The sequence below is a fragment of the Marmota marmota genome, unplaced genomic scaffold (assembly GCF_001458135.2).
Source record: "Marmota marmota marmota unplaced genomic scaffold, marMar, whole genome shotgun sequence".
NCBI lineage: Eukaryota > Metazoa > Chordata > Mammalia > Rodentia > Sciuridae > Marmota > Marmota marmota.
Genome location: NW_025999968.1, coordinates 60412297 through 60438332, shown reverse-complemented (window position 1 = coordinate 60438332; position 26036 = coordinate 60412297). Strand labels below are relative to the sequence as shown.

Sequence of the window (26036 nt, the reverse complement as noted above, 5' to 3'; positions counted from 1 at the left end):
GTGCAGAACAGCTCCTCCTCCTCCTGGTGCACACAGGGGATTCACCTTTGTGTGGTTCATGACTCACCCCCTTTGGCGTCAGTCTCCTGGCTCACCCCACCTGGCCCTGCTCCTTCCCTCTTCTTCCCTATGAGCCCAGCACAGGGAATGGGCAGCCTGCTGTCCAGCAGCTCTCCTCCACCTATCACATCACCCCGGCTCCCCTCATCCTGATGCAGGGGGTCACCCTCTAGAGAGCAGGCTGGGTGTCCAGGTAGGAGGAACCCACACCGGCTGGTCCTCTTCAGTCCTCATGACCCCTCTCCACCTCAAAAAAAAAAAGTGACAATGAAACTCCCCATGCACTTCTGGAACCTTCTCAGTACAGGGTTAGGGCCCTGGTCAGGCCCTATGCTTACAGAGGACATGCGGCCCATCCTTTCTCACTGGGAGGAGACACGGGCCACAGTGCCCCCTGCTGGCTGGAGAGGCTCATCTCCCCGTTTCTGCTCTGCTGTCACTCTGCCTTCTAAGCCCCAGAGAGGGCTGTGAACCTAACCTTCACCACCAAAGACACCTGCATGGTAACCACGGCCATCAGCACCTCCTTGCTGGGGAGGCCAGAGGGGGCCCAAGAAGCCAGGACCCAGCCCTGGCCCGTCAAGGGCTCACAGATGTCCCCGTGGCCTCTGTCCACCAAGGGCAGCTCAGGCATTGCTTCCTCCAAGGCAGTGAACCCCAAGATTTGGTGGGCCATTGTTGTCACCGCCATGCAACTCTCCTCACATTAGGTCTCTGGCTTGCGTGTTGCCTCTGGGGCATGCCATGTCTATGTTACCTGCTACATTTGGGAGGAGAGCGAAGAAAGCCGGGGACCTTGTCCGTCCTCCACTGACCATCATACCCTGAGACCTGTTCACCTCTGCTTGCAAAGCCCTGTTCTAGACTGTGTGCCCAAACACAAGCCCCTGAGAGAAGTCTCTGGGTGCCTAGCCCTGCAGCCGTCCAAGCCTGGGGAGGGAGCCGGTGTGGGTTCCTCCTACCTGGACACCAACATGTTAGGAGACCCCAGCCCAGCTGTTGCTCTGACAAAACAAAACAAAGGTCACAGTGGGAGATGCAGTCTAATGCGACACTCTGTGGTAGACACCTTTGAAGAAAGAAAAGAAACAGGCAAAATTAAATTCAATAACGTAATTTGTTTAACAGGACCTATTCAAAATACCATTTCAACTGTAACTTAAAAAAAAAAAAAAGCCTACTAGCGAGACATTTTACTTCCTGGTTTTGCACTAGGGCTTTAAGTCCACTGTGCATTTTGCACCCCTGTGCATCTTGATCCCGTGGGCCACAGCCCCCGTGCTACCTGGCCACAGCCAGTAGGGCTCGTGGCCCTGCAGCTGATGGCACAGCCAATCTCTGCCTGGCTGGGCCACAGGCTCTCTCCTCCCCCAGGACGATGGCCACTAGCCAAGGAATAACCAACTGGGTAGAGAAAAGAGTTCTAGAAAAGGCCACGAAACCTGTTGCCTCCGGCTCCCGAGCCAAACCCTACACCAGTGCATCAGGCTGCCTTTGTGTCAAAGGAAGAAACAAGTGACTTCAGCTCAGACCTGCAGACACTCTGTGCTCCCTTCATTTCCAATAGGCTAGTGAGGACCAGCATTCCAGGGACTAGGGTCCTAGAAATGCCCATGTGCCTTTCTGGAGATGATCGACACCAGATGGCTTCTACAGCTTGAACAGGGGGGCTGCTTGTACTGCCCAGGGTGTTTCACACTCTTCTTGGACACCCTGTGTTTTACTGAAGAAGAGCCTGTGGACAGGAGCTCCGCCCGGAAACTTGGCTTTGCGGCTTTTTCACTCCAGGGCACCTGGGACCTGGTGACCTGCTCACTCAGGTCTCCCTGCACAGGCTGCTGTGCAGCGCTGGGAGGTGGCCTGCCCTGTTAGGACCAGGGACGTTAGTGATGTGGACACGAGACAGGGATTTGGACTAGAGCTCTCTGAGACGCCATCCCTCTGAGGCTGTGCCGCCTGATGCCAATGCCCCAGGGTGCCGGGGTTCTCAGGGGTGCCAGAGCAAATCGCCACTCACTTGGTGGCTTCAAACACAGGAATGGACTCTTCTCGTCCTGCAAGTCACAATCTAAGGTCAGGATTTCCGCAGGGTCCCGCCTTCCCAGGCTCTGGGGAAACCAGCCATGACCTTGGGCTTCTGGAGGCAGTGGCAATGCTTGGTGCTCCTTGGCTTGCGGACGCATCACCCAGTCTCATCTCCACCTCACCTGCTGCCTCTCTGTGTCTCTTCTTGAAACAGCACCAGGCTTTGGAATGAGGGCCCATTGGCTAATTCAGGTCGACCTCCTCTGGAGGTCCTTAAAGCCAGTACCTCTGCACAGACCTGTTCCCCAGGAAGGTCAATTCCGAGGCCCTGGGGGGACGTGCATGGGGCACACTTCAACCCACACCATGGTGAGTCCCCGTGTTTGGGAAGAGGCCAGACAGGAGAGGGAAGGCTCCCCGGATTCTAGACTTTGCTGTGGGCACAAAGGGTCTTATGTGGTCTCACTCGGGCGGTTTTCTGGTGCTCTGGAAGGGCGAAGGTCCTTGCCACAGCTGCTCTTCAGCCTCACCTGTCTCCCTGTCCCTCCACAGCCCACCACGGCTGGTTGGAAGGAGCCCCGTGGATGTGTGTGGTGGCCAGGTCTGCTGCCATGTCTGGTGAGCCCAGGCCCATGTCGGGTCTGTCCCAGGCTCTTCTCTTTGCTAGTTACTGAGGCCTGAGTACTGACAAAGCAGAAGGCCGCGCCTTGTGGACAGGAAGGGCCAGTGTGCTCTCTCCAGCTCTGCTTCTTGTCCATGGCAGACCCCAGAGGTCAGACCTCACTAGTTCTGTATGATACAGATATTCACTCAACCGGGCTTTAATATGAGGATTGCTCTGTTCTCGTTCCTAGAAATCTGGAAATGGGTTGGTTTGATCCACGTATTAAACAGGGCTATTGAGGACCAGGTTACCTTCTGTCTCTGCTCTGCCCAAGGAAGCCTTCCCTCCAGGGATAAAACGGTTGCAGGAACTCCAAGTCCTACATCTACATATTGCACCATCCAGGAGAAGGAAATGCCAGCTCTCAGAGTGCCTCTCAGAGAAGCAAGGAGCCTCCCCCTCCCTTGTCTCTCCGGCAGGAAGTAGGTTGCACACCTGTTTTTGAACCCGTCTCTGTGGTCAGGGGAGTTCTGCACACAGACAACTTTAGGGCAGAGTGACTCTGAATGGTCCCTGGGGTAGGAGGAGGGACGCACCTGGCTGGCTTACAACAATCACGGCCATCCCTGTGGCATGGGTAGCCCCTCCTACCCCCCGCCAAACTGTGGTCTTTACAAAATGGGGAGGGAAAGGATATTGGGAGCAGGTCTGATCTGGTGGCTAGGTCAAGCCTGGCTTTACCCCAGAAATGTCCCAAGGAAATGCTCAGAAATGACTTAGGCACGAGCATGCTCACTTTGGAGTTCCTCACAACCGCCAACAATTGGAAACAATCTGAGTTAGACTGTAACCATCTATTTAATGGTGTTACCATCTGGGGTGCTGGGTTCTAGGGGTGCTGAGTTCCTTGTCTCAGCTCAGCAACAAACTGAAGGACACAGACGCAGCAGCGAGACGCAGGTTTATTGAAAAGCGACAGAGAGGCCGAGGGAGACTTCTCGGGAGAGAAGGCCCCAGAGCTGGGAGTCTGCTGGGGAGTTGGGCCTGTTCCTTTTATGGTCTCTGGAGTTTCCTCCCGTCCTTGTCTCCTCCCTGGCCACGCGCTCCTCACTATTATAGGTTGGTGTCCCCCGTGTCCCCGTGACTGTTTTAGTTTTTTTGTTGGGTCCCCTGCTAGGGAGCACGAGTGCAGAAGTGTCTGCTCGTCAGGTCCCCACGAGTCCACGAGCTCTTTCATCAAGCAGGAAGGGGGCCTCATCAGAAGACCCTCTCCACGCTCCTCGGTCCGGCCCTGCCCCGACCTCCTCAGTCGCCATCCTGCCCTGGCTGCCTGGGCCCCGCTGCAGCTCCCTCGATGGCATATCACAGACCCATGTAAAGGGGCATTTTATTACATGGGAAAATAGTAACCGTGTTTTCAAGGACAAGTACGTGATGTGAACTGGGTTTGGAATCTACACCCAGGGACAAAAAATGGAAGGAAATATACCCCAAATCTACCCTCTCTGACAGGCAGACGCGCCATTTCCCTTTTTGTGGTTTTTGCATTTTCCATGTTTATTCCATAGGCAGGAAATACTTTGTGTGCACGTTTGTGTCACTATCTCAGGACTGCCGTCACAAAGAGCCTCAGACTGAGCCGCTCAAAGGACAGCAATCAGCCTGGCTCTGGAGGTGAAGCCTGGGTCAGGGTGGGGCAGGGCTGGTTCCTTCTGAGGGTTTGGAGGGACAGTGCTGCTGGCAGGGCTTCATGAGGGCTTGAGTTTTGTGACTTGTCTCCAGTTCCATGAGGACCCATGGCGTGTCCAGGATAAATGGATGGATGGGTGGATGGATGGGTGGATGGATGGATGGATGGATGGGTGGATGGGTGGATGGATGGATGGATGGGTGGATGGGTGGATGGGTGGGTGGATGGATGAATGGATGGGTGAATGGATGGGTGGATGGGTGGATGGATGGGTGGATGGGTGGATGGATGTGTGGATGGATGGGTGGATGACTGGATGGATGGGTGGATGGGTGGATGGATGGTTGGATGGATGGATGGGTATATGGATGGATGGATGGGTGGATGGATGGATGGATGGGTGGATGGATGGGTGGATAGGTGGATGGATGGAAGGATAGGTGGATGGATGGGTGAATCGTCCATTCTCAGTAGGCCTTTCTATGTCCAGGTCTCATTTGCTCTTCACCTTTGCTCAAGTTCAAGGTCCTTGGTCGGATTGCCATGCTCACTGTTATGCTGTCCCCATTCAGGAATTCATGACACTTATGCCACTCTAAAGACAGGATTGTCTGTGCCACCTGCAGGCTGCAGAAGGCCATGGTCTATGATTGGACACTCTCTGCAAGGGGCAGTCATCCCCATACCCCTGTCACTGGGGCTCAGGGTAGCACCAGGGTGGGAGCAGCATCTGCAAATCATCCTGGAAAACAATGCTGGGACAGGTGCAGGTTCCCAGGCTGCTGTAACTAAGAGGGCCCTGGGTGGACACCAGGCTGCAGCTACGGTGGTTTCTCATGGCTGAGGAGGCTGGAAGTCCCAGAGCACCACACTCTCCAAGGGTCTGGGACCAGTACCTCCCTGCCCTCCTCCAGCTGCCATCTTGGTCCTCAGTGTCCTTAGGCCCTGGTTGCTGTCACTCCGTCTCCTCCATGTATCTCTTCTCCCTCAGCCACTGGGCTCGGGGACCACCTTCTCCAGTCTGGCCTTGACTCCACCTGGAAAGACCCTGCTTCCCAACCAGGTCACCTCCACAGGCATGGCTGGACGGACTCGCACGTATCTTTGGGGGGCACAGCCTTCCCCTGCACAAGGTGAGATGAGCACAATTCAGGCCCCACCTCTTCCCCACCCCATGTCTGGAGCCATTTGCAAAAACAAGAGTTTCCCAGGGTCAGTTTGGTGGTGGGAGCCTAGCTGGCTGCTCCAGGAGCACTGAGAAACCTCAGGAATGTGCAGCCTCCAACTTCCTCAACCTGAGACAGCAGGAAATCTGTCCTCAAAGCATCCTGAGAACAACACCTGCAGCTGTGCCTGTCTCCTGGGCAGGCACAGCCCAGGCAGCCTTCAGGTGAGGATCTTTTAACCCCTGCCAGCCTTCCAAGCCCGGAGGCTCCGTGACGTCAGCAGGCTCAGTCCGGATCTCTGGCAAGAGCAGCCCTCCCAGGTTCTGCGGATGTGTGGGTGGGTGGGTCGGGGTCTCTGCTTGGGGTTGGCCCAACCCACTACGTGGTGGCTTTAGCCCAGAGTCCCCCCCACAGTCCCAGCCCCCAGCTCTGTCCCAGCCCACTGCCCTCTGGGGCACTGAAGCACTTGATCTCAAACTGGGGAGGGCAGCTGCCGGGGGCTAGGGAGGCAACCATGCTGGGGAGGGGCTGAGCTGGGTGTCAGGAGAAGGGGCTGGAGTTCCTGGCGGTCCCCAGGCCTGGGGGACAAGGGGGGGACACACCCTGGAGTCAGCCTTAGGCAGGGTTTTTGCTGGTGTCCCCTTGTAAGATGGGCTCCCAGGCACTCGGCCTGGGCTGCGGCTAGGTGGCCACACAAGGCGGGCTCAGGAAGGACGGCTACGCCTGTTCCTCTCCTTGGCCTCCGGGTTCCTGAGGTGAGTAGGGTTACCCCTGGGATCCCTTCCAGTCCGCCTGCTCCTGGCCTCCGCCCCAGGGTGGGGCAGCGTCTCTGGAACTAACAGGCACAGCTTGTCCTATGCATTCAGGGGCACCCCAGGTCCCCAGCCCCCGCCTCAGCTTCGTCTGTGCAGGGAGGAGCCCCAGGGCGGGCCCCACAGGCCAGGACTCGGGCAGTGGCGCAGTGTCCCTGCCACGCTGGCACATAGCTGTCACCATCCAGAAAGTCATTACTTTTTGGACCTGGGACCCACGCGTCCCCGTCATGTTGGGACTGCCAAGTCGTGTGGCCACTCCTGCTCTGGTCTAAGGGGTCTAGAGGTTCCCCCTCAGAAGTCAGGACCAAGGAGGGAGAGACGGAGGGAGGACTCCGGAGGACACTGGAGCCCCTGGGCAGGGAGTCCTGGAGTGAAGAGCCAGGTGGGCCACGGGCGGGGAGTCCACTCAGGCAAACCCCAGCCTGGGCTGCCATTCGGGGGGGGGGCACGGATTGCATTTGGGGGAGCAACGGGGAGGGCTTGGAGGGCCAGCATCCAGGGACCATGCGTCCTCTCTCTCTGTTCTCACCTGGCTCTCAGGCGTCACCACCACTCCCCTCCACACAGTATCCCCTTGGGGCTGGCCAGTCCCTCTACCAACTGCCCCCAGGTCCCTGGGATAAAATCGATACCTGTGCCCTGGGCTGGGGAAAGACCTCCTGACAGCCGGCAGGTCTGCTTTTCTTCTTTATTGGTACTGGAGACACTGAGCCACGTCCCAGCCCCTTTATTCTGTTGAATTTTGTTAAAGGTGCTGAGGACTCACGGAGTGGCCTCCAACCTGCGATCCTCTGGGCTCACCCTCCCGAGTCACTGGGATTACAGGGGTGTGCCACCACACCTGACCCTTGTGTGTCTTCTGGAGGGTGGCACATGTCATGTGAAGCCCAAGACAGGGATCCTATGTTTTCACAGGACAGCACAGTGGTGACGGCCCCCTCCTGCCACTCCATGGTCTTGGTGGCAGTGTTTGCAGGCTCTGTCCAGGTGAGCAGCTCTAGGGGAGAGCTGGTGCTCAGGTCCCCTGCACACTGTGAGTGCCCCAGCTTGTGCCCTTGGCTGGCGGGCATGGTGCAGGATGTCATGGTTCCGAGTGGCTGAAGTGCCCCTTCAGCAGTGCCCCACTGCGTTCTGCAGCAGGAGCGTGGGCAGCACTTAGCAGCCCTGATGCCTCCCAGCTTGGTGGAGGGTCTGTCCCCGCCCTGTGCACCTCTGCGGCCCCCAGGAGCCCCGCCTTGCTGCCCCCTCTGTGCAGGTGCACTCCTGGCCCAGACATCACAGCCACATGAAACCTTTCCCTGTCCGTCACCAACCCTGGGGTCATTGGGATCAGAAATAGAATGAAAAAGAGGGAGAGAGAATACGGAGAGAAGAAGGTCAGAAAAGGTAAAATAAAGGCAGCAGAGAAACGCGTGAGTCTGGGACCAGGTGAGGGAGACGAAGGATGCAGTAGGCATAGAAGAGGGGTGATGGAGGGGCGAGAAACAGAGGACCCAGCACACCTGTCTAGCACTGCACCTGGCCAGTGCAGTGCCCTGAACAGATGTCAGGGTTATCTCCAGTTCCTGTGGGAGGAGAGGAGACAGAGAGGTTGAGTGAGCTTCCTGAGATCACACAGCCAGTGGTGACAGAGCTGGGACTATCCTATTGGAGAGCCTGGGGCAGCATCTGGGGCTGCCTATGGAAAGCCAACACAGTTTTCAAATTGGACCTCTTACAAGCACCTATCCTGCGGGCTGAAGTGTTGTGTTCTTTCTCTTTTGAGGCAGACATGGAGACGTGGAGAGTCTAGGTGACATACTGACAAGGTTCCAAGCCTTTAGGGATGAAGCAGAAGTCGTGGAAGGTACTTTGATGGTCTAGGAGGCAACGCAGGCCAAGGTGCCCGGGATGAGATCTGGACGTTCTCTGCTTCAGGTAGGGCTTGCTCCTGCGGGAAGCTGCGTGGAGGGCCCCTGGGTAGCTGTGCTCTCTGTGTATCTGCAAGAGTCCTGCCGGGAGCTGCAGGGACTTTGCCAAGATGCCTACGTGAGTAGGCAGGGGCGGCACTGGGATCGACCAGGACATTTGTTTTCAAGTACGCGGTGACTCCACGGGGTCCCTGGAGGGCTTGCCTGGCCTAACACCCGCTGGCCCAGACACCAGTCCTGTGCCCCCTGGCCTGAGGTCCCGTCCCCTGTCCCCGGAGCTGGTTTGAACACGTACCACGGCAGCTGTCTTCGGGTGGACGGGGCAGGGAGAAGCCAGGAGGGGCCTGTGCTCATTCTAGACATTCTCCCACTGGGCGGGGGTGGGAGGACAGTGACCTTGCTGTGGCTGTGCATCTCACTCAGTAGGGTGAGGTTCAGAGTAACTGACCACTGCAGAGCTGCCACTGGTCATTCAGAGGGACCCTGGCTGCAGCTGGAGTGGGCCCTGGGGAGCGGGGGCTTGGAGCTGCTTGTGAGCTGCCTGGCCTGACGTGTCTCAGGAACAAGGGTCCAGCCTGCCATTGCACCCAGCTGAGCCCCACCCCCACCCCCGTCTGTGTCTGCCAGGTCACAGGTCGGACACTGGGTGTGACTCAGGGTCCTGGGGATGTGCTCCTGGAGAGAAGGGCCAGCTCCGGGTTCGCCTAAGAGCCTGCATGTGGCGGGAGGGTGTCAAGCCAAGGAGGCTGCGTCGAGACGCGTGCTGTGGGCTGGCGCCTGCTTGGCTGGCACCGAGGGGCAGGCTGTGCCCTGAGCTGTGGAGCATGACAAATCAACCCGCTCGGAGTGGCTCCACAGGCTTAGGTCCCACAGCTCCCGTAGGTCAGGGCCGTCCAGCTCGCTGTGCCTTCTTCCTCAGGGCCCCTCTGCTCCTGGCCACGCCTGCCTGCCTTCATCAGTGTGTGCAGGCTGAGAAGCCCCAGGAGAGTCTGCAAGGTGGCAGTCGGGCCTGCAGGCCTGTCCCAGTGGGCAGAGGCCTCTCTTGGCTCTGCTGTGTTGCTGTCCTTGGGAACAAGTCAGGGGGTCCAGCCTCTGTCGCAGAGGGACCCACACAGGATGTGAAGGCCAGACGGTGGCTGTGGGAGGCCCTCGGGTGGGCTGTGTCCACTCGGCCCTCTGCACCCAGGGAGCGGCTGGCCACGAGCAGCAGCAGCTTGACTCACCAAGTGCTGGCCATGTCACAGGCCGGGTCAGCTCTGCAGGTGGGTCACCCCAGCCCCAGAATGCCTGTCTTGCTGGTACTGCTGATGACGCAGACGTGGAGATGGAGGGACCCTCCTGCCTCGGTCAGCGCGGGGGAAGCCTGAGCTGCCCTCCTCGCCCCCACCCGGATCCAGAGGGCTTTGCTCTCACAGGCATCCTGGGGGCGGTGGCCTGGGCCAGAGTCAGGATGGAAGGGAGGGACTGTGACCTAGCCACCTGGACGAGGACTTTTTCCTTAGGGGAATGGCAGGGGACAAGGTGAGAGTCCCTGATGTGGTGTGCAGGCAGACACACGTCTCCGGCTGCTCACCCCACGTGTACACCTTGGGGAGCAGCCACCCTGTGGCCACACAGCCAGGGCTCAGTCTTAGCAAAATGACCCCCAACCTGAGATGACAAGTGACGACACGTCAGTGATGAAGCTGCTGCAGTGACACCCCCGGGGCCCGGCCAGGCCAGTCAGAGGCTTCCCCGTGAGCTTCTGCCCCTCCTTGGGCGCCTCTGCACACAGGCCCCGGGAACCACAGGAACAGGACAGATAGTGCACAGGGACAAGGAGAAGGCACAGTGACACCTGCCAGCGGCTGTGGGTGGGAGAGCTGCGGTGCTTCCCATGGGGCGTCTTCGGCTGGTTCCAGGCGCCGGGGCTGCTGCTCCGAGCGCAGGCAGGTCCGGGGCGGCCAGCACTCTGCTGCCCTCGCCCTGGTGGACGAAGCAGGCAGAGAGGCAGGTTTGGGTTCAGAAAGCCAGGCACGTGGCACGGCGCTCAGCCCAGGGGACCTGCCCTGGCTGCACTGTGTGGACCCTGTGGGGGTGGGGTGCTGGGATACGCTGGCTCAGAGCAGCCCCTGGGAGTCGTGGGTCCCTGTGGCTGCTGTGACCGACCACCACAGATGGTGGCCTGGCTCTTCAGCCTTCCTCACTGGAACAGGTGGCGAGAGGACCAGCTGGTGAGAGGACAGCTTCATTCTGGCTCACGGTTTTGGAGGTGTGCGTCCATGGCTGGTGGCCCTGCCGTGGGCCTGTGGCGAGCAGCACACCATGGAGCGTGGGTGTGGCACAGCCATGCCACTCGTGTCTTGGCTGGGATGTGAAAAGAGAGAGGCCGGGGTCCCAACATCAAGGGCATGTCCCCAGGGCCTGTCCCCTGAGGACCCCTTAAAGGTCCCGCCACCTCCCAACAGTGTCAAGTTGGGGACCGAGCCCTCAGCACAAGGGCTCTGGGGCACTGCAGACCCATGTCACACAGTGGCTGCAATCACAGAGATGTGTCCTCTCCCACCTCTGGAGGCCAGCAGTGTGACAAAGTGCCAGCAACTCTGTGCTCCTCTGGGACCCGCAGAGACCCTCCGGCTGTGCTGTGACTTCCCCCACTGCCCACTGAGCCTTGGCTGGCATTGGACAGCGTGGAGAGGGGTCCTTTCAAGAGGCGCTTAATGCCATTACCAAGGAGTGTTGTCACGGAAGCGGGTTGGTTGTTTGGAAGTGGGTTAATAATGATGGAAGGATGTTCGTGATCCTAGGAGTGGATTAGTTATCATGGGAGTAGGTTAGTTATCATAGGAGTAGGTTAGTTATCATGGGAGTAGGTTAGTTATCATGGGCATGAGTTAGTTATTGAGGGAGTAGGTTAGGTTATGGGAGTGGATTAGTTATTGTGGGAGTACATTACTGGTTGTGAGAGTGGGTTAGTTATTGATGGAGTAGGTTAGTTATCATGGGAGTAGGTTAGTTATCCTGGACGTGGTTTAGTTATCTTGGTAGAAGGTTAGTTATTTGGGGAGTAAGTTATAGGAGTGGATTAGTTACTTGAGGATGTGTTAGTTATGTGGGAGTAGGTTAGCTATCATGGGACTGAGCTAGTTATTGAGGGAGTAAGTTAGTTATCATGGGAAGGGTTAGTTATCATAGGAGTGGGTTAGTTATCCTGGGCATGGGTTAGTTATCTTGGAATTGGCTTAGTTATTGAGAAAGTAGGTTAGTTATCCTGGGAGTGGGTTAGTTATCAATGGAGTATCCCTGATAGCATGAACTCTGCAGATTTTCTGTCTGGCCCACCTGCTGTGGTCCACGTTATTACAGCATGAAGGCTTCCTGGATCTGGGTGGGTTATCTAGGAGCAGGTCAGCTACAATGCACAGGAAAGCTTCATTCTGGATCACGGTTTTAGCGGTGTCCGTCCATGGCTGGTGGCCCCTGCTTTGGGCCTGTGGCGAGCAGCACATCACAGGGGCGTGTGCGGCACAGCAGGCCACTCATGCCCTGGCTGGGATGCTAAATGCACTCTGTGGTCTCCAGCCACCTGGTCTGTGCAGTTCTCTCACAGACCCCCTCCTTCTACCTTGGACCTGGAAGGTCAAAGTCCACACCTTCCAAATGTCTCAGACTGTCTGGGAGAGGATCAGAACCACCTTTGGGGGAACAGACGTGGGCTGTGGTGCGATGCCAAGGGCAGGACCTTTTCTGCCTGGGGCTTTGCGGTGTTGGGGAGATTTCATACCATCATGGTTGGAATCTCAACTCCAAATTCCTTGAATTCCTTCTTCCTCAGAGTTGCTTGTCCCCGCAGTACAGGAGATCATCTTAAATGGCACGGCCTCATTCAAATGATGTCAAGGACATCGGAGAATTGTGCTGGGGATCAGAACATGATACCCACATGCAGCACCTCGGCACCTCCTGTTTTAAACTGAAGTCAGGTGAGAGAACAGCAGAAGCAGGAGGGGTCTCCCGGCCTGCTCTTGCCCTGCCCGGAGGCCTGGCTCAGCTCTACTGGGCCCTAATCTGCCTTGCTTTGAGGACACTGCCTGAAGGTCAGGAATCCCTCTGCAGGGTGGCTGGCTGGAAGCGCTGGGTCTGAGCCCCTGCCAGGGAGACCAGACACCTCTGACTTCAGGAAACAGAAGACGCGACAGTTCCTCCCCCACTTACTTTGTCCTGTGTCCATAACCTCCCCCCAAGGGGTGGGCAGCCAATTTTAGAGTTTCTTTCCCATTTCTACCCTTGGCCAAGGATGGAAGCCTGCTTTGCTGCTCAGTCCATGCTGGGTCTTGTTTCCTAATTCCAAGAGAGAAAAGGGACTCAGGCTTTGGGATCAAAACTGTGACAGAAGGCCACTCTCTGACCTTCTCCCACAGACCTGCAGGTGGCCGATTCCTGCTGTGTACCCAGAAGAGCACAGAAGCAGGGAGTCTGAACACACAGCCTTGTCCAGCTCCCTGCCTAGCCCTACAGGTCATCCCCTCCTTGTCCAGGGGTGCCTCTGAATGGTATTTGTCATCAACCCCAACACGAACCAGGAGCAGAAGCACGTGCCTGTAATCCCAGCAACTCTGGAGGCTGAAGCAGGAGGACTGCAAGTTCAAGGCCGACCTCAGCAACTTAGTGAGACCCTGTCTCAAAATACAAAATAAAAAGGGCTGGGATGTGGCTCAGTGGTTGAGCACCCCTGGGTTCAATCCCCAGCACCAAGGAAAAACAAGAGCCACAAAACCCCTAAGCATAAAATGCGGTTTCTCTTGGGTCTTTGGGTCTTCATTTCCTAGCCTCCTGGTCATGTAGAACTCTGGTTAAATAAATATGCCCTTCTCTTGTCAGCTGTCATCTGTTATGGAAGAGCAGCCGTGGCCCTGTGATGAGTGAGCAAAGACACTGCTTTCTCTCCCCTGTCACTGCCACTGTCGCCATTCATTTTGCTGACAGGTCTGTCACTAACAAGGCTTATATGTGAAAGAAGCATCCGGTGAAGTTATACCTAGAACATGGCCATGATTTCACCAAAGGCACCCAGGTCTGCCGTGCACCCCACCACACCCTCTAGGAGTGGGACGTGGCGACGTCTTTCCCTCGCTGTTTACGGGGTCTCAACCTGCAGGGCTGATGGACCCTGGCCCTTTGTCCTGTAGGGCTGGGCAAGACAGCGCTCTCTTTTCCAGAACCACAAGCTCTCAAATAGCACCCCAAATCTGTTTTGTGTGACAAGTGTTTTGCTCGTATTTCCCGAGTTGGCTGTGGGAGAGGAGGATCCAGCTCAGTTCCCCGAGAGCACGCCCTCCCGGCTCCAAGACACCGGCTCTCAGGGGGAGCAGAAGCTTATCTAGGATTATTTACCTGGTGCAGAAATGGCTCTTTGAAAAGTCCTTCTGCTGCTGTGTCAACAGTGGCTCTTAGTTAAGCGTGAATTATTAACACATTCTAAAGAGAAGGACACAGAGAGGCCATTAGTGCTACATCATAGTTACTTATGTGACACTTTTTGGCAGTTGCTTAAAACACTTGCAAAGTCTACAGACTCCAAACATGCAGGGAGGCGGGCCCGTACACAGTTTGCACTGCAGTTTCACAGACTGGAAATTAAGTGGCAGGGCTCGTATTTCAAAGCGTTTTCTTAATACCAAGGAATCCTGTGGGTTGAGGAAGGAGTTTCTTTCTGAGGACAGAAAAACCCCCTTCCCAAAGCCACCCTCGAAGCCCCTCTGTCCCATGTGGCTTGTTTTCCTCTAAAGTGGTTGCCACCTCCCTGTCTTTGTGCTAATAATCAACCAGCATTTGGTGTCACCAGGTGGGAACAGAATATTCCAAGGACGTCATGACCCAACTCCAGTTGCTAGGCGACAGCTCCTTCACTGAGATGGACAGAACAGGTTAGGGGAGATACCAAAAAGCAGCCTTCTGTTTCAGGTCTGTCCCATTACCCCTGGGAAGGAGGCGGGACAAGGGAGCCTCTCTCGGGGCCACCCACTCAAGTGGCATCATTGTCCTCTCTTCTCCAGAGTCTTCTAATTCAGTGGACCCAACAGTGACGTCCTGGGTGTGGCCGGGTATGTATTACCAAGTACAGTCCCCAGAGAGAAATTCTGCCATGTCCTCTGGCTTGTCATTCAGCTGTCAACTCATTACTATAGGGGACAATTCATATGCCAAGGGAGAGTGGGCTCCCTCGATTACAGGATCTCAGCTTGAGAAATAGCACTCCACCCTAGGAAGGGCTGCGATGCCTGGGCTCGGTGACTGGTGACTGCAGTTGTCAACTGTTGGCGGTGAAGGTAGTGAGGCGGGTGCTGCCCAGCAGTCCTGAGGCATCTGAGGTCAGTGTGTTGCACCCCCTAAGACCCCCAGGGCAGGATGTGGGGCAGGAGACAGAAACTGCTGCCAGCCTTCCAGGACACAGGAAAGGGCTGGACAGCCAGCTCTGCTATTTACTGGTCATGCGGCCCTGGGCCAGTCAATCTCCAGTGCCCCTCTCTCCTTCTCCTAGGAACCGGCCAACAGAACTGTTTGCTCTAAGATACACAAACAAGGGTGTTCATGATCACATTGTTCATAACAGCAACAAAAGGAGACATAGGAGAATCATTCAGAGAAGAATGGTATTACTTCAGAGTATCTGTAAAATGAAATACTACACAGGCATCTAAAGGAATGAGGTGGAGTTCATGTGTGAACAATACCCACTCAACTGATTCTGCTTCTATAAAAGTGATGGTTAAATTACTGATTTATTTAAATCAGGGTCCAAGTGAGCATCACGAAGCATGTGGCTGATGTGTCTTAAGTCCCTTTCAATATGTGGCAAATCTGTCCTCCATTTCTATTTATCTATTGAAGAAATGGAGTTATTTGTCCTGGGGAGCTGCCTGCCCTCTGTATCTGTCTTTCGTGTTGTGTAAAATATCCCCTCACTGTCTCTAGTTTCTGTGACATGAGAGGAGATCTGCAGATCGGCTGAAATGAAGGTTCATGAGCAGGGTCAATCCTGGGGCAAGAACACTTTACAGGAGATGCTGGGCCTGTGCTTCCCAGTGTGTTCACCACGAGGCCAAGGGGTCCCAGCGCCTGGCTCCAGGGATGTCCATGCCAATGTACGTTCAGAGACCCAGGTCATGACCACGGGTCCGTGGAGCCCTGGACCCACTCTGAGCTGGAGGTAGCCAAGCATTTAGCTCCTGCCCCTCGACTCTCATTTTGACAGGGCCTCCTGAGGGTGTTTCAGGATTCGAGGTGTCAGTTTCAACTGAGCCCTGTGCTGTCCGTCTTTGACATCCCCAGGTGTGTGGCTATGCGGGGAGTGCTGCAGGTGGCCTGACAGACGTGGCTCCTGCCCTGTTCTGGTTGTAGCGTCCTTCCTACATTTACAGCAAGGAGCCAGGAACACTGCAGATTGTGGAGGATACCATTAACAGAGGAATGGGATTACTTTTGTGCATCTCTATAATAGTATTCTAGGCCAATTTTATCGATTGCAAATCTTATGTAAATGGTCAGCCAATGGGACTATTTTATCAAACCTCCGGTGCCCACCATTTCATTTGTCAGCGTCACTCACACTGTTGAATGTAGAGGTATGTGGATTTTATTGCTGAATAGTTTCCATTGCTACTTCTGAAACCTTAATAGTTTCTGGAAGTTTGTGCACAGCCTTGTCTTTCCCTGAGATTGCTTAGAAATGCCAGGAGCGAGGTGGAGCTGTGTGTGGCCATGGAAAGAAAGTCAAGATCTTTTATAAGATGAACAAAAAAATTGTACTTTGTACTAAATCTAATTTGCTAGCATATCACTTGTACACTATCAGAAATCTGTCAAGAAAAAAGAAGGGAGGGAGGGAGGGAGGGAGAAAGACCTCTGGATGAGGCAGGGGAGTGGTCAGTCACCCAGGGAAAAGTCTGGACCCTTGTGTGGCAGGGAGTCTGGGGGAGTCCTGGAGGGAAGCCCCTGAACTCCAGCATCAACCACCAACTTCTTGACAAGCACCTGGATACTGAACAATCAACTTGCCCCTGGCACGAGGCAGCTGGAGCCGGCCCCAGCACACCAGGGCCTGGCCTGCAGCACAGGTGTCTAGCCCCAGGGGGTCTGTGTGCAGTAACTCCCTTCACCACCCATTCACAGAGTGTGCCCAGCCCAGGCCCCTCACCTGTGTCCCTGCTCCTCGTGGGCCATAGACCTAGTAAGTTCTGCTTTATCCTTCCATGCTTTGAAAAAGACACACATAACCCAAAGTATGTGTGTGTGTGTGTGTGTGCGTGCGTGCGTGCGTGTGTGTGTGTGTGTATCTGTGTTTGTTGTTCCTCTTTCTTACAATCCACCCACTGGTCTGTGCTCTGCATTCTCCACTTGACGGTGTGTCCTGAAGACAGCTCTGGTGGGACATGGGGACCTTCCTCGCCTTCCTCGTGGCCTTATCAGCCAGTTCATTGGTTGATGGGCAGCTCTGCCCGTGAACGAGACGAATGAAGCTGTGCTGAGTGGACGTCATGGGTAGGTATCACCTGGTGATTTTGCCAGGACGGCTTTGGGGTGCATCCAGAGCTTGTTCTGTTACTTGCTGTCTCTCTGGGTGCTGGGTGAGCATGTGATCCTTCCCACAAGTGGCGGGGGAATGCCTGCCCTGTACAGGTTTTCCAGCTAGCATGTCACCAGGCTTCTTGCTTTATGTCAACCCAGCTAAACAGGTGGAAACAGTATTTCAGTATCTTTTTTAAAAAATTAAAGCATTTTCTACATAATAGTTGGGTTCATTTTGACAAAGCCATCCATGCATGGAATGTGGTTTACCCCACTCCAGTCCCGGGTGCCCCCCACCTTTTGCTCCCCTCCTCCCTCCTCTACTTTACCCATCTGCCTTTCACCCGTTCACTTATTTAATTTTGCTTGCTGTTTCACACCTGTACACACAGCTGGAATTCACTGTGCTAGGTTTACATATGTTCCTAATGTGATTGGGTTAAATTCGTCACATTTCCTCCTCTTCCTACCCTCCTCTCCCTCTTGATTTCCTTCTTCTCCTTCACTGTATCTTTGAGATGTCTGACTCCCCCCCACCCCCACCTTGATTGTTCTGAGTCTGGCTTATTTCACTTAGCATGATGTTCTCCAGGTCTGTTCATTCACCAGCAAATGCAATAATTTCATTCTTTTTATGAATGAGTAAAACTCCATTGTGTGTGTGTGTGTGTGTGTGTGTGTGTGTGTGTGTGTGTATAATATTTTCTTGATCCATTCATCTATTGAGGGACACCTGGGCTGGTTCTATAACTTCACTGTTGTAAATTGTGCTGCTATAAACATGGAAGTGGCTCTATCTCTATAGTATGATGATGTTAGTTATTTTGGATAAATACCAAGGAATGGGATAGCTGGGTCATATGGTGTTTCCCATTCCTAGTTTTTGAGGAATCCCTGTAATATTTTCCAGCATGTTTGTGTTGATTTACAGTTCCCAAAACAAGGTATGAGTGTACCTTTTCCCCCACATTCTCATCAGCACTTATTATTATTTGTACTTTTTAAAATGCCATTCTGACTAGAGTTACATGAAATCTTAGTATAATTCAATTTACATTTTCCTGATTGCTAACGATGTTGAGCTTTTTTTATATATGTATCTGTTGTCTTTTTTTCTTTCTGTTAAGTTCTTTTGTCCACTTATTGATGGGGTCACCTGTTTTGGTCTTTGTCTTCTGGTGTTAAGCTCTCTGCGTTCCTCACATATCGTGGGTATCAATCCCCAGTTGGGGAATCAGCTGGCAAAGGCTTTCTCCCGTCCCATAGGCTCTCTTCATGCCCTTGATCATTTCCTTTGTTGTGCAGAAGCTTTTCAACTTGATGACATCCCACTTATTGATTCTTGGTTTTATTTCTTGAACTTTCGTGGCCCTCCTGAGGAAGTCAGTGCCTGCATCTGTCTGAGGTTGACTCTGTGTTTTTTTTTTTCTGGTAGTTGGGAAGTTTCTGGTCTAGTTCCTAGGTCTTTAATACACTTTGACTTGACTTTTTTGCAGGTGAGAGTTAGAGTCTAGTTCATTCTTCTGCATACGGATATCCAGTTTTCCCAGCACCATTTGTTGAAAAGGCTAGCTTTTCTCTGCCAAATATTTTTGGCACCTTTGTCAAGTATCAGATGGCCTTAAGTTTGTGGGTTTGTCTCTGTGTCTTCTATTCTATTTCATTGGTCTTCACGTCTATTTTGATGCCATATCACGCAGTTTTTGTCACTATGGCACTGTAGTATAATTTTACATCAGGTACTGTGATGCCTCCTGTGTTGCTCTTATTGCTCAGGATGGTTTTGGCTTTTCTGGGTCATTTATCTTCCAAATTAATTTTAGATCTGGGTTTTTTCCCCCAGTTTTGGGAAGAATGTATTAGGATTTTGATGGGGATTGTATTGAATCTGTATGACACTTCTGATAGTATGACCGTTCTGACAATATTGATTTTGCCTCTTTAAGAACATGAGGGCTCTTTCCACCTTCCAAGGTCTTCTTCAATTTTCTTCTTCAGTGTCCTATAATTTTAATCATAGAGATCTTTCACCTCCTTGGTTAAATCAATTCTCAAGTGTTTTGTTATATTTTGGTTTTTGAGGTTATTTTAAACAGGATGGTTTTCCTGATTTCTTTCTCAGCAGAACCACTATTGGAGTATAGGAAATCTGTTGATTTATGTATGTGGATGTTGTATCCTGCTATTTTCCTGACCTTGTTTATCAGCTCTAGAAGACTTCTGGTAGAATTTTTGGGGTCTTCTAGACATAGAATCATGTCATAAGCAAACAAATAATTTAACTTCTTTTCCTATGTTTATCCCTTTCATTTCCTTCTCTTGCTGTGGATATGGGTTCAAGAACTATATTGCACAGGACTGATGAGAGTATATATCCTTGTCTTATTCCTGATTTTAGAGAAAATGTCGTCTTCATTAAGTATAATGTTGGCTTTAGGTTTGTCATATATTTATAATGTTTGAGATCAATTTCTTTTATCCCTAGTTTCTCCAATGTTTTTTTTTTTTGAGAGAGAGAGAGAGAGAGGGAGAGAGAGAATTTTTAATATTTATTTTTTAGTTTTCAGTGGACACAACATCCCTGTATGTGGTGCTGAGGATCGAACCCGGGCCGCACGCATGCCAGGTGAGCGCGCTACCGCTTGAGCCACATCCCCAGCCCCTCTCCAATGTTTTTAACATGGACGGGTGTTGGATTTTATCAAAGGTCTTTTCTGCATCTATTGAGATGATCATATGATTCTTGTCCTTAACTCTATTTATATGGTGAATTACATTAGTTGATTTGCATTTATTGAACCAACCTTATTTTGGAAAATGTTGTATAAGCTGCTGAGAAGGAAGTAAATTCAGCAGCTTTGGGGTGTAATATTCTGTAAGTATGTCTTAGATCCATTTGACTTATAGTATTATTTAGGTCAGAATATCTTTATTAATTTATGTTTGAATGGCATGTTTATTGGTGATAAGAGTGTGTTGAAACCACTCTGCATTGTTGTATTGGAGTTAACTGGGATTTAATGTCAAGAAGTATTATTTTATGTAGTTAGGTACCCTGACATTTGGGGGCGTATATATTTACTATCATATCTTCTTGTAGGATTGTTCCCTTTCCCACTATGTAGTGGCCTTCTTGTCTCTTCTGATGAGCTTTTGCTTGAAATCTGCTTTGTCAGAAATAATAGTAGCTACTCCTGCTTGTTTTTGGACTCCATTTTCACAATTTTTTACCCCCATCCTTTTACTTTCAGCCTGTGGGAGTATCTTTGCCTATGAGTCTCTTGCAAAAGCGTATAATTGGATATCTTGCTTTTAATCCATTCTGCTAATCTATGTCTTTTAATGGAGGAATTGAGACCATTTACAGTCAGTGTTGTTGTGTAGAGATGTTTGTTGTTTCCCGCCATTTCAGTTCATTGGTTGTACTTACTTCTGTTTTGGTCTTCATTTATTTGGTTGCTGTCCTAATGATCTTCATCTTTCTGGGGGCTTTGGGATTTGGGGGGGCGGTTCTGTATGCAGCATATCTTCGAATATTGTATGCTATGCTGATTTCGTGCTCATGAATTTTTTTAGTTTATCCTGATATGGAACATTCTTGTTTCTCCACTGATTTTGAAAGAGAGCTTTGCTGGATAGAGCAATCTTGGCTGATAAATGTTTTCTTTTGGAGCTTGGAATATCTCCTTGATTTCAGGGTCTGAGTTAAGAAGTCAGAATGGAGCCTTATTGGCTTGACTCTAAAAGTGACCTGATATTTTTCTTTTGCAGCTTTTAACACTTATTTATTTTCTATATTAGGCGTTTTTATTATGAGGTATCTTGGAGTGATTCTTTTTGATCTTGTCTATTTGCTATTCTATATGCATCCTGTATGTGATGGTCCATCTCATTTCTAAGGCGAGGAAATTTTTCTGCTATTGTCTCACTGAAGAGTTTCTTAATGTCTTTAGCCTGTATCTCCTGTTCTCTTCTGTCCAAGTGACTCTCAAGTTTGTTCTCTGAATGCTGTCCCAGAGGTCTTGTATATTCTGATCACGGTTTTTTAATTTTATTTATTTATTTTATCACTTACTGAGTATTCAAGTTTATATATCTGTCTTTAAGGCCTAAAGTTCTATTTTCTATGCAATCTAAATTGTTGGTGATGCTTTCAAATGAATTTCTAATTGGATTAATTGTGTCTTTCATTTCCAGGAGTTCTGACTGGTTTCTTTTTAATATGCCAATTTATTTATTAAAATGATCTTTCATCTTCTGTATTTTCTCTCTTTATTCATTCCTTAGATCTTCTTTTAGTTCATCAAATATTAATGATCAGGTTTTTTTTTTTCTTTGTGTGTGTGTGTATGTGTGTGTTGTGTGTGTGAGGTGTGCTTGCACAGTGTGTGTTGCGTCGTGCCTTGGTGAGCAGAGCTGGTGGCCTGAGTGGCGGGACAGCCCCATGCTAATCAAGATGCCTACAGGCTTCAGCTCCAGCAGACCTTGGTTCCAAGAGCAAAGCTTAGCCTCTCCGTCAAAGCTAACAGCGAGTCCCTTGGGGGCGGTTGGAGCACCTCGGTGACCCCAGCCAGGCTTGCTGGCAGGCTCAGCCCTGAGGTTTGGCTCGCCCCAGGGTCTGCTGCACTGGTACCAGCAATGGGGCTAAGTTGGAAAGGAAGAGGGAGGCCAGGACTCCCCTCTGCTGGGCTTGGGCACGCGGGTGAGCTACAGGCAAAGGGGTAAAGGCGGGGCGCCCACATGCCCTGGCTCAGCCACTGGGAGGCCGTGTCCCGGGCAGCCTGCAGGGGGCGCTGCACACTCCCGTTGGTCGGAGCTCTGGGTGCGACAGTGCGAGCTGCCCAGACATGCCCGGCATGCAGCCACGCAGACCGAGTGTTTGCAGAGCCAGGTCCAGAGACGGAGGCGCAGGAGCAGGGTCAAGGGCCTCGTGGGTGTGTCCTCGGTAGCCCTCTCCTCCTCAGTGCCCCAGAAGGACGGCATTCTTCCCCGAGCGAGGTGGCACCTGACCCAGCCAGCAGACCCAGGCAGGCCCCACTTGCCTGCATGTAAATATTCGGGCTCAGGGTGAATGCCAGATATACCTGAGCACATTCTTGTGAAGCAGCGAGATAAACAAAGTCCTCCTCTGTAGAGGGTGCTATTTCATGAGCGACCTCACAATCCTGGCTAGAGTCGGAAGGTCCCCATGAGCTACCCTCTCACTACCTCCTCCTTCTGCCGCAGTCCTGTCCCCTGAGCTGGGAGGGGAGAAGGTTAGATCATCAAGAGAACTTAGTGAAAACAAAGAAGCAAACCAAACAGGCCCAGAGAAGCAGAGACAGTGCCTCTGTGTCACCCACAACTCCGAGATGGCCCCATTCAGACTGCAGGAGATCAGGCCCTGGGGTGCATGTCACCCTGCACTGCACTTGTCTGGAGGCTTGTCACTGGTCACCTCATCTGTACTTATCAGCAGCACCACCAGGGACAGACCACAAGGCTCCTAGAGCACCTGGGTCTATTCTGATCACCTCCCAAAGCCCCCCAGATCTTAGAGCCTCCCTGAGATCTGTGATCATTCACCTGCAAATTTGACAAACCCTGCGGACCCAGGCTTAATAATGTCTGTCTCACACAATGAAGCCTGTAGACCTCACAGGGTTGGGGAAGTACCAATAATGCCGCCGGGGACCCTGGATCTTTTTAGCTTCCATCTTCACCAAACCTCATGTTCACCTCCTTCCCCTGGATCATTGCTTTGTGATCACAAAATGGCTGTTGCAGCCCCAGACATTCCTTCTGTGGTTCAAGGAGGAAGAAAGAATGAGATAAAGAAGTTGGGGCGTGTTTCAGGGAAGTAGAAGCTTCCCCAGAGGCTACAGCAGATCTCTGGCTAAGTTTTATTTGTCAGAAGCGTTATGAGGCTGCCCCTGGCTTCAAAGGAGTCTGATAGATTTATTTTTACTGGGCGTGTTACCTGACTGGACATAACCGGGCTTCTGTTAGTTAGGATGTGTGGGGGCGTAGGTATTGTCGCCCTGGCAGGTAATTGAGGAAACCAGAGTCTCACCCGGGATGAAGTGAGTGTCTAAAGGCAGGAGGTCTGGTATGAGGAGGACTTTCCCGAGTCTTACCAAAGATGGACTTACAGCCAAACTCCTCTTGCAGGGAATGTGAGGAGAGCTTTGACCTTGGGGAGCTGCGGATGTCACAGGCGGCGTCTCTGGTCAGGAGGTTCCGGGGATGAGGGTGCCTCCCGCAGGAACCCTCAGCCCCTCCCTGGGCCACCCACAGGCCCCACACTGCTGGCCCCTGGGGTGGGCTTCACAAGGACCGACTCCTGTCTGCCCATGCCCCGTCAGTGGGACGACCGTGTCCCTGTGGCTGCGCATTCTGGACCCAGCGTCCCTTACCGGGCCTGGATCTCAGGCAGTTGATGGGTTCAAAGCCACATAAGCCAAAGATGGAGGATGCCCTCTCTGTGCTGGTGACGGTGGGCCTGGCCCAGAGCTCCTGAGCACGGGCAGGGAACTCCGTGGTCTCAGCCCCGGCTGCCCAGTGCAGAGCCCAGCTCCAGCAGGGGCCAGGGCCTCGACTCCCACCAGGACCTGCGGGTGGGCAGAATCCCAGGCTCAGTGCCCGTCGCCTGTGTACTGGCTCAGGAGTGTGTCCCCCGCTAACCCCAGGGTTGCTGCCACCTCAAGACTGGGTCCCTGGTGGGAAGTACAGCCCCTTACCCAAAGGAGATGGCTACGTGCTGGAGTTGAAATCCCCCACCCCAGCGTGCGGTTCCCAGAGCCTGGGTTGCACTAGCTCTGTGGGGTGGAGACCCAGCAAAAGGGAAATGGGGGCCTCGGGGGCCTCCTGGACTCGGGGCTTCTGGGATGGGCCTACCCAGCCTCTGGTTCCCCTCACCCCTGCAGAGAGCAGCTCCCCCACCCCGGGGTGGGCCGACCAGCCTTCCCAGGTGCCTGTGCGCCCACCACCTACCTCAACCCCACCCCTGGCCAGGAGAGTGCAGCCCTGAGGGGCCTGGGTCTTCTGTCCCTCTGTGGTGAGGTGGAGGGCAGGGGTCCTGAGGGACACCTGGGGACTCAAGCAGGTTGCCCAGGCCAGTGGTGAGAGCTGCAAGGCACCTGGCCTGCAGGACTAGGGCAGCCTTGGTCAGTCAAATCAGCCTGCTCAACCTGCCTCCCCGTGGGCCAGGGGCAGGGTGGGGAAGGCTCTGCAGGTGGCCTCGCAGCATCTCCCAGAGGGACCAGGACCCCTCCATCTGCCTTGCCCGCCTGGCACCTTCCCCAGGGTGAGCAGCTTCTGGTCACAGGGGCCTGTCCCCACCCCTGTCTGGGCCCCAGTTCCCGCCCCAGTTGTGGTCCTCCTTGGAGGAACTGCCCAGGCCTCGCTGACCCCCTCCACCCTTCAGCACCTGCCTTCAGAGGCTCCAGCCTGGGGGGAGGGTCTGGGTTCCCAGACCAAGGCCTACTTCCTTGGGGCTTGGGGACACCAAGATCTGAGGCCAGGGGATGGAAATCACCCTGACCTGGTGAACCGAGGTCCTCTGGATACCTGAGGAATGACAGAGGAACTGCTAGGTTTTATACCCAGGACGCTCAGTGGACATCTCCCTCTCTGGATCCTGGGCTGCCTTCTGGGGACGTGGGCCTGGGGTCCCCTGGGTCCTCCCTGGGCCTCATTTCCCATCCCACGTTTTATCCTCAAGGCTGCAGAATCCATGATTTTTAGACCCTGGGGCACAAGAGGACAGGTGGTAACAGGCAGAGCCTGACAGCGGGCTGGTTCCCTGCAGCCCAGCCCAGGGCCCATCGCACAGCTTGACCCTCTGCGACTTTGCAAGGTGTGAATTCGTCCTCCCCATAGCCGGGAGGAAGAGCTGGGCGAGTTGCCGTGTGAGGTGGAATTAGCGCTTTGGTCCTGGGGTCTCTTAAAGCCAATGGCTGTGGATTGTAACTTGAGATACACATCTTTGAAGTAGGGAGCTTGGCTTGGCAAAGACTTGGAGGACCAGACTGATGAAAAGAAGAGCCGGTGACACCGAGTCTTCGTTCTCCAGGGCTCTAAGTGATCCTGCTTCTCACAGGTAAGCCGGACCCAGGATCCCGTGATAACAAGTGCCAAGCTGCTGAAGTCGCGCAGAGGAATGTGTTTAAAGGAGTCGGAGCCCTGACAAGTCCTGAGCCTAAGACGGAGGTTAGGAGGAGGTGAGACTCCAGAGAAGCACGGCCAGCCTGCAGCTGCCTCGGTCCTGGGGCATCTGCTGATGGAGGCCAAGGAGCTGAGCAGCACTTTTGTCCTCCTCATAGGCAGGAGGTCAAGAGCAGAGGTCTAGTGGCTGCCAAGGTCAGGACCTTCATAATGCCTGAACTTTGGGTGGGGAACACAGTGGGCCATGCCCTCAGAGGAAGGAGGGAGAGAACTTATCCTCATGTGGACCGTGGCCCTAAAGATATCTACCACTGACGTTGTATGCAGGTGACCCCAGGTTGTTAGTACCTCCTGGCACCTGGCTGAAATAAAAGAAAACCATTGCAACCTCCTTCCAGCCTCAAATGATTCCTAAGCAGTCTTCCAAATACAGTCTTGTCATTCCATCAACGATAACCAGAAGTACAAGGAGACACAACATCGCAAATTAGAACTAGCAAAGAACAGGCAATAGGGACACACGAGGCTACAAATGAAAGAATTATCAGACACAGTCTCTACAACAGCGATGCTTATGGCATTCAAGGATATAAAAGAGCATTTTAAAATTTCAGTGGAGGGCTGGGGTTGTGGCTCAGCAGTAGAGCACTTGCCTCATACCTGTGAGGTACGGGGTTCGATCCTTAGCACCACATAAAAATAAATAAAGATTTAAAAATTTTCAGTGGAAAGCTGGAAATAGTGGAAAATGACAGCAGCTTTGGAAAAAATGATTCTAAACCAAAAAATATAATAACAAATTAAAAATGCAGGGGGCATTTTTTTACAGCACACTGAAAACATCTGGAGAGAGAATTCATGAACTGGAAGATAGGTCAGAAGAAAATATCCAGGGGAAGGAGAAGAGAGACAAAAGATGAGAAAAGAGAAAGCCAGCCTGGGCGAGGGGGCACAGAGGAAGGTTTTATCCCCAGGACGCTCAGTGGACGTCTCCCTCTCTGGATCCTGGGCCGCCTTCTGGGGACGTGGGCCTGCCTCACAAGGAGGGACAGGGTGGGGAGAGCTGTTGGAAGA

The 26036-nt window shown here is 53.0% G+C and overlaps 1 long non-coding RNA gene across 5 annotated transcripts; it reads left to right on the top strand.

Moving 5' to 3' along the window:
- Positions 1 to 5968: 5968 nt before the first annotated feature.
- LOC125616971 lies at positions 5969 to 25564 on the top strand. 5 transcript variants are annotated; one of them, XR_007347808.1, is made up of 6 exons: positions 5969 to 6742; positions 7276 to 7347; positions 8130 to 8277; positions 12085 to 14213; positions 14306 to 14353; positions 24898 to 25564. It is a non-coding gene; the product is annotated as an uncharacterized LOC125616971 (long non-coding RNA). The 5 variants fall into 5 exon arrangements; XR_007347805.1 differs by lacking the exon at positions 24898 to 25564 and having other exon boundaries at positions 12085 to 12232; positions 12671 to 14213; positions 14306 to 16121; XR_007347806.1 differs by lacking the exon at positions 24898 to 25564 and adding an exon at positions 15505 to 16121 and having other exon boundaries at positions 14306 to 15394.
- Positions 25565 to 26036: the final 472 nt, after the last annotated feature.